The following is a 13,215-nucleotide window of genomic DNA, read 5'->3' as shown; positions in this document are numbered from 1 at the left end:
CTTGTATGAATAGAATTGATTCTTTGGTTTCAAGCCGAACTGATTTTGCATCATATCAGCCATCCTGTGCATCAAAACATCGATGCCTTAATCCTGACTTCCTTGTACTTGCACTCTAGAAGGCAATCCTGAAACACTTCTATACCCTGGATTTGGCACAGCATTGATAGCACTATAATCAGTAAATTCTTGATACCCATCTCCATACATATTCTTCTGCAATCTGTTTGATGCTGGAGAAACTCTATAAGCTGAAGGTGGCACTTCTCCTATGGTACCAAATGTCACCTGGCCATAGGTGGGATGTGATTGCTTTTCAGTGTGAGTCAATCCACCTATATTTGAAGGCGACGCTACTTCTTTTCCAACAGGCTTCTCTTGATGCTTTGGAACATTGAAAAGCGTCGGCCCACTGAGTGGTCCAACATTTTCTTCGAAATATTTATCAACCATTGGACCAAAAGTACTGATCATGATTGCTCGAAAGGTATTCAGAAAAGCCGTGTGATGGTTTGTCATGGTTTCTCCCATAGCTTTATAAACTAGGGCTGCCATCTTCTGAGCATCCTCCTCTTCAGTGTAATCAGTTTGATGCGGAAGAAGAACCCTTGGCATTGATTGCTTTTGAAATACTTTATTGCTCTTGTTTTTGGAAAAAGACATCAAGCATTTCCGTTGGTATTGCTCACATGCTTGTAGCACTAAATCCTTGTAATTATCTGGCAATTCTGCCATGCTCACATCCAGAACATGATCATTGTTGATCTCAGACGCCATCTCGAACTAACAAGTTGTCCCACCGGGCGTGCCAAAAAGTGTGTTGACACAAAATGTGACGCACTGTGCCTCACACACAGCAAGCCGAAAAGCGTAGCTTCAATCGGGTTCCCGGGTGTTTCGTTATCCGGAAGCGTGCCAGTCAGTTTGACCTGAAAACTAACAAGGGATAAAACAATTAAATGTCAAACCGGAATATGTCGGGTAATACCAGACAGTTCCACATATACGGCCCTGAAGCCACTTACAACGACATACAGCTATAGAGAGCTGTCTGCCAATGAGTTCATAAACCGTTTCGGCTAATCGTAAGATGAATGCACGTGGAAACCTGAGCGCCGAATACACATGCATGGGAAGACATATTTGAACAAGTGAAATTAATTATGAGTTAACGCATAACCAAACTCGGCAGTCCAGCCGAATTAGGGTCCATGAAGAAGGAACGTGCAAATAAAAACGATTAAACTAATCCAAAACCTGCATCTGCCGCACGACACCTGGTTTTGTTAAAGCTTAAACATGATTAACATGCATGAACCCGCGACATGTGACAACCTAGATTAAAATAATTCGGCCATTATGAGCACACTATCTAGTTGCAAAGGTATTATGAAAAGTAATGATCGTTGAAGCACGAATAAAACCACAAGAGAGAGAAGGCCGAACCATATCAATCTAGATTGGGCAGAAGTGTGTTACAAATATATATATAAAATGTTCCGTAACATGCAACACTGGATAACTTAATGAATCTATTTAGATTTGCCATATCTAAAAGAGCCGATAACTATCTTGCTTTCACTAAGCATATTGAGTAAACGCCTGCCGCACGGTATCTACTCATAAACAAAGCATAAGCAAAGACTTCTTGATTGTCAAGCAAAGATCCGCCGCATGACCATTGAAAACAAACAAGACTACTTGCATCACGTCTAAATCCACCGCATGATACTAAACATGATAACAAGGTTGTCGGAACTTACGGAGGTCGACGGATCGATGACTCCTCTCGAAGAACTCGACGACACGACAAAGGGACTTGGAAGTTTGGCACGGGGCCGGTTGTATTGATTTGGTTGTGAACCCCTTTTACAATGGTCGAGGGTCAATATTTATACCCTAGACAAAACATGAGTCCTAGAGGACTACGATTTACAAAGGAACTTTTAAACAAACTTGGAAACTTACGATTCCTTACCCTAAACTTCTAGATTCCTTTATTATTACAACTCTCATCTTTCCGATCGGTCTTGCCTGCCATCTTCTGTTTTCCCGAATGGAGTTACCGCCTTCTAGAGTAACCGACCGCACAAGCATTTAGCCGACCGCTTGTTTTGTTTGCCGAACACCCTTCTTCCCGCATGTGGGTCTACCTGTCATCTTCCAGAATCGACCAAAATCTAGTGTTAACAGGGGTTAAGTGAGAGTGTCTGAGAGAGGGGGAAATAGTATTAGGACTTAGATGTGATTCGGAAGGAAACCAAGGACTTTGTTGCAAAAGCGCCAGCGCGCGCGAGCTTCCCCACCGTGGGCCGCCTTGCATGCGTGGGCCGCCTCGCATGGGCCACACATATGTGGGCCACGCAGTGAAATCATCTTTTTTTTTCTAAATGAATTAGTTGTTGCTTTTCTAATTTAGTTTCTGAGCTAAATTTGTATATTTAATATAAATTCGTGTAGATGTCCAAAAATTATGAAACTAATTTGGTTAGGTTCCTAAAATCATTGTCTACCTGATAGTGTAGTTAGTTCATACATATCTATGTTGATGCTAAGGCCTATCAAATCATTTGAAAGTACTTAATATTAGTAGGATAAATATTGTAGGAATTTTTTGTGGTAAATTGGTGATAGCTTTAATCCTGAAATTTTTATGGTAGCTTCAATGTATTATTATGTGTTTACTGTAATTTTTGTAGCCCTAAGATAGCTTGTTTATTAGGGTAGCTAAATATCCATTAAACCTTTAATATGAATAAAAGAAGAATATTGACTTATGAAATAAAGCACTTGTTAGGGTGAGGTTGACACTTGATTTGATAGAGCTGATGGTTAGCTTAGTATCTTAGCCATTAGAGCTAACTTGTTAGTATAGCCTGTGTTCTTATTTTAAGAGTTGTTGTTGTTTAAATATTAAATTATTGCATCATCATCGCATGCATATAGAGAACGAGTTCAAGGAGATCGTCGAGGAGTACGAGGAGGAGATTCTCATGCAGGAGGAGGTCCCGGAGCTACCACTGACTGATACAGCTGACATCGCACCTGCTCAAGACAAGCCCCGGTGCATAACCCCTGTTTTTCGTATACACCGTATATATATGTGTTGTGCATTTATGTTGCAGGAGTTTTATGGAAACCACAAGCATATATATATATATATATATATATATATATATATATATATATATATATATATATATATATATATATATATATATATATATATATATATATATATATATATATATATATATATATAGGTTCAAATAGCTGCTATGCTTAGGTTATCGGTAGCATGAGTAACCTGTCGTTACTCACAATAGGTGATTACTATTACTCTCATAATAAAACAATGAAAAGAAAATGGAGACCGGGCAGGGATATGGTATGGGTATTGGTGGGTGTAACAAGTTGTGTCCTGTGGCCATGGGGCTTAGCTTGGTTACACTATTTTCCCTGTCCGTGTCGATTAAGGACCGTCCATTATTGTGGATGGTAGTCAGATCATAAACTTATTGTCCTGAGCACATACTTGCATATGGGAGCGGGAAGGCTCGTTGCGCTCTTGTTGTGGGTTCTGGCTCTTTCTGGACCAACTAATTGGAGGCAGGGAAAGGTGGAGGTCTAAGCACCATACTGAGACCGGGTCTTAAGTGTGGGAGCTTGGAGTCCAAGTTTGGATGGGGACCTAGACCCCTCGACAGGAGTGGAATGGGTTGGTCTCATTTGTGCCTGGGTACGAGCGGGGCGTGTGTTTTGGGGTACCCAGCTGGGATATATTGGTTTGTGAATCGCCGTTTTTGTGGGGCGGTACAACTTGGCTATGGTCTAGCACCAAAGTAAGAACTGGAAGATGAAAGGTGGTAAAATGGTTTTGATTGCTCAACTCTTGCTTGAAGGTAGAACAGGTTCTTACCTAGAATGTTAGCTAACAAAGTAATCATGACTGCTAATAAAACTTGACCTTAAGGATGCACTATTAGTAATGCTTTTTGCAAACAAAAGAAAACAACAAACCATATTGTCTATCATATCCTTGAGAGTCGAAAAATATTTCCACTAGTCGGGTAAGTCTTGCGAGTACATTATGTACTCAAGGTATATTTTACCCTATTGTAGGTGCAGCTTGAGCAGTTAGCTCTTGTGTGGAAGATTCTTCTGGTGGGCATAGATGGATCCATGTATTGTTTCTGCTAGATGATTATTACATTCCATTGTTTTATTATCACATTCTGAACTCTGGTATTGTAATAAATAATTTCCAAGACTCTACATTGTATGAAATGGACTAAGTATTGTAAGCTCGTACTCATTATTGGATCCTAGATGTAAAACGTGGATTGTTTTGAGTTCTCCCTTTGGGTGTGCTCGACAAAACTGCATGTTTTAGACTATTTTTGGGGCGCTTAGTGTCTAGTGGAAGACGAGCACCTCCAAAAGTGTGTTATTCTAGGTGGTTCTGCCACATAAGATTCTGAGGACTGCTCGTTGGATTTGAAATCAGTTTCAAGTTTTCCACTCTAGGTATTTCAAATCTCGGACACATCCGATCTGTTGGATAGTGCTTCATTTTCAAATCTCTTTGGTCAAGATGCTACATCTATGGTCTAGAAGCACTAGTTAAAGTTTGGATTGAATCAGAGTTAGGATTGAGCATGAGTCCTTGGTTAGGGCTTGCTAGATGCCCATACCAGATGTGTTCGGTATGGTTATTGGACGTGTCCGATATTCTTTAGCAGTGCAACTTTGTCTTTAGCTTATGACTCAATTTTGCATCAATGTCACTATTAGGGTCATGATTATTTGTTCAAGATATTTTGTGAATCTTTGACTAAGATTGGTCTAGATGAGCACAAAATCATTGGGCAAATAATTATTTCTCTAATAGTGCTATATGAGAATATTCTTGAACATGCTTCTGAGACTTTGCGGTATGCCTATTTGGATATAGAGCAACAAGGTATGGGGAGACACAAGGATGGTAGGCTCTAGCCTCAGTCCAAGGCTCAACATGACAGACCTGCTTTTGAGAGGCACAAGAAGGCAAAGAAGGACTTGCATCCTAGATTCAGTCAGTAGGAGCACAACAGTAGGAGACCCACCAGAGCTACTAGAGGTGCTCCATAGTATAGAGAGAGTGGTGATGGTAGCAGCCCCTCTTCTGATGATGATGACACTGAGGATTTTAGAGTTGAGCATACGAAAAGAATGAGCACTAACAGAGGATTAGATGATGATGATAGTCCAAATGATGAGCAGGAGATAGAGGAGGAGGAAGAGGCACCTCTAGTTCAGCACCCACCTCAGGGAGGATTGCTAGATCATAGCATCCACTTTGGTATGCTTAAGGTACATCACACTATAGTACCCAACTATGTTGCTAGAGTTAATTACAAAGGAAAGGGTATGACTGAGAGAGCTAGAGAGCTGAGGAGGATTGATCCTAAGAGTCAGCCGAAGAGTTGTCCATATGATCATCGTTTCCACACTATGTTTTAGCTTGACTTCTATCATAGTGTAATACTCTCTAGAAACCTAGTTGTAACTAAGTCTTAGTGGATTGATATAAAGCATGTTAGAGAGCAGGAGAAGCCTTCTCTTGACATTGCCATTGCCATTTGTTAGTGCACCGATGTTTACTAGCTCATGGAGTTTCAGCATCCCTGGAACTCCGAAGTTATTGCATAGTTCTACGCCACCTTGTTTGTAGAGGAGGAGCTGAGGCATATGCACTGGATGTTAGAGGGATAGTGGTACAGTGTTGACTATACAGTCTTCATAGGGTATCTAGGCACTTTAGAGGAGGAGCTTTAGAGAGACAGGATTCACACTGAGTAGGTACTACCTCCTGAGAGGATGGCTTACATGTATAGAGGTCGCTCAGATGGCAAGGTGGATGGACTTCATCCCGCCTGCAGGTACCTAGACAAGATGTTTAGGAAGTCCATTGACTGCAAGGGTGATGACAAGGGTACTATTGTAGATTACTCTAGGAACCTTCTCCATAGGATGGCACCAAATGCAGAGTCATTCAGTATCTTTGACTTCATCTAGTGTGAGATCTAGAGTGTTGGTGAGAGGCCCATCAAGGATAGTGGTTTCGGTCCATACATCATGTATATGATTGAGCAGGTGATCGGGCACCAGTTTGAGTATGATAGACCTCACAAGGTTCTGAAGATTGTAGCTAATTTGCTAGAGGTTGGAGTACCCCCACCTAGTCTAAGGGGAGTAGTAGCAGTAGCAGAGGCAGGTGCACCTGAGTGTGGTGCAGTAGCAGTAGCAGTAGTAGGAGTTCACCTCCACCACATGCTCCTCCATGTTCTTCTTCATGATGCCGTAGCCCTCTGTCTCCTATTCACAAGCTTTTTAGTGCCATTTTTGGGATGTGCAAGGATAGTGAGGTCTGACAGGGGAAGGAGAGGGAGGCTTGGAGGAAGGACACCCGGACTCTCAAGCAAATTTCTTAGAATTTGGAGCTTAGACCTTCTAGGTCTCCTATGTCAGATGACAACCCCCTCTAGTGAGACTAAGACTGAGGATCAGAGACATGTCAGACACGATAGACTATTTGCTGAGTTTCTTTAGAGGCGGGAGCAGCAGGCACCACAGCAGCTGGCTCAGCAGCAGGAGCAGGCACTAGAGCACCCTGACACCTTGCCACTACAGGCTCATGTGCCTACTCATGCTCAGCCATGTCCTAGTATAGCAGATGAGTATGCTTCAGACTAGTGGAGTGAACTCATAGGTGAATATAGCTACTACGGGTATGGTGGCTATGATCCTTCGGGTGAGGGTGGTTCTCGTCCAGCTGGTGGTCCACGTTCTGAGGATGAGGATGATGGTGGATAGGACAATGATGATGATGATGATGATGATAATAATGATGATGAGTGATCTCAGGTGTCAGATACAGCTTGCAGCCCCTTTGTGCTTGGATTCTCACTTTTGGACCTTTTGTGGTGATAAATGACAAAGGGGGAGAGAGGTTGATTAAAGCTTCAGATGTGTTTCATGTGTTATCTTTATACCTGGAGATATGTACTGCAACTGTAGTTAGTCATGATTTGAGCTCCATTGATGTATCTTGAGTTTGAGTTGTACATTGAGTTTGTGTTAGATTGTATCATATGAGAGATGCGACTTGTTGTGGGGGTATTAACCCCTATACCCTTACGGCTAAACTTGGACTGGCCCGGATCGACGGGTCCAGTCCACCCGAAAGACGACGTGCGGCCCAGCTAACCTGATCGGAGTCCCGCACAAGGAATCAAGACAGATTTGGCGATCAAGCAGGATCCTGGTCGGTTAGAATAGGAATCCTTATCCGGCCACATATGGCAATTGTAACTGACTAGGATTAGTTTCCAGATCTATAACCCTGCTCCTCGGACTATATAAGGTGGGCAGGGGACCCCTCTAAAGAACATCATCTATTGACATACAGCAATACAAATCAGATGCAGGACGTAGGTATTACGCCTTCTTGGCGATCGAACCTGGATAAAACCTCGTGTCCGTCTTGCGTCATCGTCTTGTTTGGGGCTTGCGCACCTGTCTGCCGATAATCTACTACCTTGGGCATACCCCTAGGTAGACTGCCGACCTTATTTCGTCGACAGTGGCATGCCAGGTAGGGGGTGTGCGTACTACTTTCCAAGCAAACAAGATGGTCATCATCTCTGGCTCCATGGCTACACCCAACGGCCTCATGTTCACCATCGGCCAGATCACCTAGACCACCGGTTCTGACGACCCCGTCGCCGTGACCACGGAGGAGGCATGGAATCAGCCTGCGCCAACTACTACTTCACCTACGTCGACTACGGCTCCGACCACGGTGAACACAGCTCCGATCACGATGAACGCGGCTTCGACCACGATGAACATGGCTCCGACCATGGTGAACGTGACTTCGACCATGACGAACACGGCTCCGACCACGGTGAATGCGACTCCGACCATGGTGAACACGGCTTCGACCACGATGGATCTGGCTTCGACCACGGTACATCTGGCTCCGACCACGCCTACAGCCACGCCGACAACCCGTCATCTGCTTCCCCGCTACAGGGGGAAGCAGATCGACAACACCGACCTGCTCGACTCCATCGATCGGGTCGGCATCAAACTCGCTGAAACCCTAGCTCTGGAAAGTACAATTCAAAGCCAACCTAATGAGCAGGGGATCGCGCCCCACAATAGATCTACCCGACCAGCTCGGACCAGTCGTCCTGCACGATTTGGAATAGACCTTGTGGTCGTATCTACTCCTAAGGGGCGCTTTGCTCGTCGCCAGCCAGCCTTCGCGACGGGTCTCCGATCCGGTGAGTATGAAGTCCTGATGGAGAACCACCAGGTCCAGCCCTACGGCCTGCAAAACGCTGCCTCTAGCTATGTGTACAACCTACAACGCCGCTCGGATCTGTGTCCTATACACCGATCTTGGCCGAAGCCATGCAACCTTGTCAACATGGTCCGGATTGAAGATTATCAAGAAGGATCCGTCCACACAGTCCGAGAGGGCGACTCCGGCTCCCCATCCGGCATTGTGTCCAACGCATCTGTTCACATCGAGCTTCAGCGTCATGAAGATGAAGGCGTTGAATACGATCTAGATCTACCAGACCATGCCCCGAGTTTCCCCCAATTTCCGTCTTTCCCACCAAGACGAGGGGATTTGGTCCATGTTGTCAGCAACGATGAGCCGCCAGCGGTTGGCAAAACAGAGCAAGAAAAGACCGCACGCGAAGCACGCAATATTGACCGGTTTAATCGCCGACAAATCGAAGCTGAAGCAGACCAGGAGGCACGACGCATAAGGGTCCAGCCACGTGACCTCAACAATGCTTTCGACAGGGTGGGGGACAAACAAGTCTTCAAGACCCCAAGTGCCAACGTAGCCGTCGCCATGGTGACAATGCAGTGGCTGCCCAACACTCCTGAGACCCAAGCAGTCCGTGACGACATACAAGCTTATCTGACGGCTGCTATGGCTCAGACCGTAGAGATGAATCAAGCCCGGGCTCCATCCATTTCCGTCGAATCAAGCCACAGCCGCTAATACTCAAGTCGCTCACAGCCACTCAACCAACATGGCTCGCGCAACAACGACCCATCAGATAACCATCAAGGTGGAAACGGTGGTCATGATGGTGGCCAGGACGACAACCGCCGCTGGGAGGATAACCGCCATGACGTTTGAGGTGACAACCACCGAGATAACCGTGACAACCGCCGTGATAACCACGGTCGCAGAGCTAATCCAGATGGCAATCGAGATCGCCGTGATGGCAATAACGATCTCCGCCATTACCTCGGTGGATGTGATCTGCGCGCTCGCATCAACCAGAGAGTTGATGATCGAGCATCCTACGAAAGCCACCGTCGTATGGAGTATGATACCACCCACGGCCCGCCGGGCCTGAAGCAGTTCACTCCACACCTTTGCCAAGTCATATGGCCCAAGAATTTCAAGCTCGAGAAACTTCAGAAGTACGACGGCAAGGAAAACCCCGAATTATCGGTCATGCTCTATGAAACTGCATGCCGATCAGCCATGGCTGATGAGCACATCATGTCTAACTACTTCCCAGTCGCTGTTGGTCATGCAGGTCACCAATGGCTGGTTAGCCTGCCAGCGAACTATTTTGATTCTTGGCAGGAGCTCAAGCAGGCCTTCATCGACAATTTCATCGCTACTTGTGAACAACCCGGCAACAAGTACGATCTGCAATGGATCCGAGATCGGAAAGACGAACCACTACGCGAGTACGTTCGGTGTTTCTCAGAGATGCGCATCAAGGTCCCATCAATCTCCGACAACAAAGCAATCGAGGCTTTCGTCACTGGCCTCCACTTCCACGACGCCCTAAGAGACAAGCTCCTTCGGAAGAGACCTGAATCAGTCACAGCGCTCTTGGCCACCGCTAAGAAATATGCGGACGCTGACGACGCTAAAAAGATAATTGTTGAAGAAGTAGCAAGGGTTCCACGCTCCGATCACCCTCCACACCGTGATGATTACCGCGGCAGTCATGGTCGGAACGACAATTTTGACCGCCGCAACCAGCGCAATGACTCCTGCGACCACCGTGACCAACGTAATCAACGGCGCAACCGCCGTGACGATTACAGGATCAAGCGTGCTCGGGAAGACGATGGCGAGGTCAATACCGTGAAAAAGGGCGGCGGATGTCATAACTACAAGGATGACTATGTCAAAGCATTAAAGGGGCCCTGCCAGCTCCATCCTAAGTCGAACCACACCATGGAGAATTGCCACGTCCTCAAGACTATCTACACGCGTCAACAGGCTCCGGATACGTCAGACAAGCCTAACGACGCAGGGGAACAGCGCAACGATGACAACGACAACGACAATGCAGACCCTCGTCATAAATACATCAAGCCAACTGATCACGTGCACACCATCATCGGTGGCAAGGTGTCCATTGAGACCAAACAAGAATGCAAGCTGCTCGCCCACGCCTGTTTGAACGTGGCAAACACCGACAACCTTCTCACCGATCCATGACTTCCTCCGTGGTCTCACCGTGAAATCTACTTCAGCAGGAAGGACCAATGGGCCGCCATACCTGAGCCAGGGCGTTTTCCCCTGGTCCTCGATCCTTGTATCAACAAGGTCCAATTCAATAGGGTACTGATCGACGATGGTAGCTCCATTGATATACTGTTCAAGAACAGCCTGCCCGCTTTGAAAATAGCCTAGGCAGACCTGAAGCCATATGAGGCATAGTTCTAGGGCGTTCTCCCCAGACAGAGCTCTACACCTCTCGGGCAGATCATGCTACCTGTGCAATTTGGGACTCTGGACCACTTCCGCACCGACTACGTCAACTTCATGGTCACTGACTTCGACAGCACCTACCATGCTATTCTTGGTCGACCGTCGCTCACCAAGTTCATGGCCATACCTCATTACAGGTATCTGGTGCTCAAGATGCCTACCTAAGAAAGGAGTTTTAACCCTCAGGGGCAACGTATACGCAGCTTATACCTGCGAGGACGACAGCTTCAAAATAGCAGAGGCCCACGACCTCTCCATTCGCATGGCCGAGACCATGCTCAATGCTAAGAAGACCTCAGCCGACCACCTGGAGATCCTAGAGCTCGAGGCTCCGCGCAAGAACATCAGGTCCAAAGAGCACAAGACGATCCAGCTGGTCGATGGCGATCCTAGCAAAACGGCCCTCATCGGGGTCAGCCTGGATCCCAAATAGGAAGACGCGCTCGTCAGGTTCTTAAGGAGCAACGTGGATGTGTTTGCATGGAAACCTTCCGACATGCCCGGTGTACCTCGGAACTTGATTGAGCACTCCTTAAATGTCAACAGCAAGGCCAAACCAATCAAGCAGAAGCTACAACGGTTCGCTCACGACAAAAAGGAGGCGATTAGGGTAGAAGTCACATGGCTTTTAGCAGCCGGATTTATCAAAGAAGTGTATCATCCGGAATGGTTAGCCAACCCAGTTCTTGTACGCAAAAAGAACAATGAATGGAGAATGTGCGTTGATTACACTGATCTCAACAAACACTGCCCTAAGGACCCCTTCGGTTTACCTCGCATAGACAAGGTCATAGATTCAACCGCCAGTTGCGAGCTGCTTTCCTTTCTCGATTGCTACTCTGGTTATCACCAGATCGCTCTAAAAAAGGACGACCAGATCAAGACATCTTTCATCACACCTTTTGGCGCCTACTGCTACACGACTATGTCGTTCGGGCTCAAAAACGCCGGGGCTACCTACCAACGCGCTATACAGGCCTACCTCAACGATGAGATAAAAGACAGCCTCGTCGAGGCCTATGTGGATGATGTAGTTGTCAAAACCAAGGAAGCACGTACCCTTGTTGACAACCTGGAATGCACCTTTGCAGCCCTCAATACGTTCCAATGGAAATTAAACCCAAAGAAGTGTATCTTTGGCGTTCCTTCCAGCATACTACTCGGCAATGTCGTTAGTTACGACGGCATACACCCTAACCCAGAGAAAGTCAAAGCTGTCTTAGACATGAAGCCTCCAAAAAAGGTGAAAGATGTTTAGAAGATTACCGGATGCATGGCCGCTTTAAGCCGCTTCATATCAAGATTAGGAGAAAAAGGGCTACCGTTCTTCAAACTGCTCAAAGCTTCCGAGAAGTTCGAGTGGTCGGAGGAAGCAGACGCTGCTTTCATGCAACTAAAACAATATCTCACATCACCCCCGGTACTTACTGCTCCCAGAGAAGACAAAACTCTCCTACTTTACATTGCGGCAACCGATCGGGTGGTCTCCACTACAATGGTGGTCGAGCGCGATGAGCTGGGCCACGCCTATAAGGTACAGCGGCCAATTTATTTCATTAGTGAGGTACTCAACGAATCCAAGACTAGGTACCCTCAGATCCAAAAATTGCTCTACGCCATACTGATAACATCCTGAAAGTTGAGACATTACTTCGACGGATATCGTGTGGTGGTCATGACCGAGTAATCCTTTGGAGGACATCATTCGCAATAAGGATGCTGAATGGGCGCATCGTCAAATGGGCAATGGAGCTATGCCCCTTTTCCTTGGAATTTGCAAGCCGTACTACAATCAAGTCTCAAGCACTCGCCGATTTCATCATCGAGTGGACAGACTTAAGTACGCCTGCCCCTCCGGGATCCAACGAATATTGGACGATGTACTTCGATGGTTCTCTCAACATTGACTGGTGTGGGAGCAGGAGTCCTTTTCATGTCACCATCCAAGGAGCAGCTCCTGGTACGTCCTTCAGGATTTATTTCCCAACATCTAATAACGCCTGCCGAGTATGAAGCATGCCTGCATGGTTTACGCATTGCGGTTGAGCTTGGTGTTAAACGTCTCTATGTCTACGGAGACTCGGCTCTGGTCATCAACCAACTCAACAAGGACTAGGATACGACCAGCGAAAAGATGGACGCATACTGCAAATCGATAAGAAAGCTGGAAGGCAGGTTCTATGGCATCGAATACATACACGTGGTCCGGGACAAGAACCAGGCAGCAGATGCGTTGTCAAAGTTAGGATCATCCCTGAGCCAAAATCCCACATGGCGTATTCGTCCAGGACCTGTTCACGCCTTCCATTGAAGACGAAGAGCCTACGGTCGACAATGCTCCAGACCAGCAATTAGTGGCTATGGTTCCGGCGCCGAGCACAACCGAGCCATTACCGACCACT

The sequence above is a fragment of the Miscanthus floridulus genome, chromosome 5, assembly GCF_019320115.1.
Source record: "Miscanthus floridulus cultivar M001 chromosome 5, ASM1932011v1, whole genome shotgun sequence".
NCBI lineage: Eukaryota > Viridiplantae > Streptophyta > Magnoliopsida > Poales > Poaceae > Miscanthus > Miscanthus floridulus.
The sequence above is the reverse complement of the archived record's forward strand: the minus strand, read 5'-3'. Positions refer to the sequence as shown.